Source organism: Capsella rubella, unplaced genomic scaffold (assembly GCF_000375325.1).
Source record: "Capsella rubella cultivar Monte Gargano unplaced genomic scaffold, Caprub1_0 scaffold_17, whole genome shotgun sequence".
NCBI classification, from domain to species: domain Eukaryota; kingdom Viridiplantae; phylum Streptophyta; class Magnoliopsida; order Brassicales; family Brassicaceae; genus Capsella; species Capsella rubella.
Window position 1 is genome coordinate 59,054 of NW_006238907.1, and position 595 is coordinate 59,648.

Genomic DNA, 595 nt, shown 5'->3' on the forward strand with positions numbered 1-595 from the left:
AACTAATAGCTCTAGAACGACAAAGCTCTTTAGGGTTTGGGGTTTAGGGTTTAGGGTTTAGGGTTTAGGGTTTAGGGTTCAACGCTAAATTCAACGCTAGCAAGGACGGCTCGTTTGCGACTAAGACATGCCATCAATACTTAGGTTGGAGCTCGCGAACCCCACCCCACCGCAAACCGTCAATGAGATCATACTAACCCGGGACTCTCCTTTTGGAAAAGGTAGATCCGCCTCAACTAGAGATCCAATAGCTTCTTCTTCCCGACCTAGCAAAAGAAACCTCGCAACTATTCCTTCGATCAGGCGAAGAGACCATCAATCACGGTGGTGGAGGATGGACGCTAGCTCAAGCAAGCCATCAACCATCAAAATAGCAAAGCTCTTTAGGGTTTAGGGTTTGGGGTTTAGGGTTTGGGGTTTAGGGTTTAGGGTTGACGGTTTTCCGCCAAAATTTTCCGACAAAAAATTTCTCGTCCGAAAGTTTTTGACAAAAATTCCGCCAAAATATTTTCCGCCTAAAAGATTTCGACAAAAATTTTTCCGCCAAATTTTTTTTAACAGAAATAGTGTAGAAAATTTTGATACAAAAATTGAC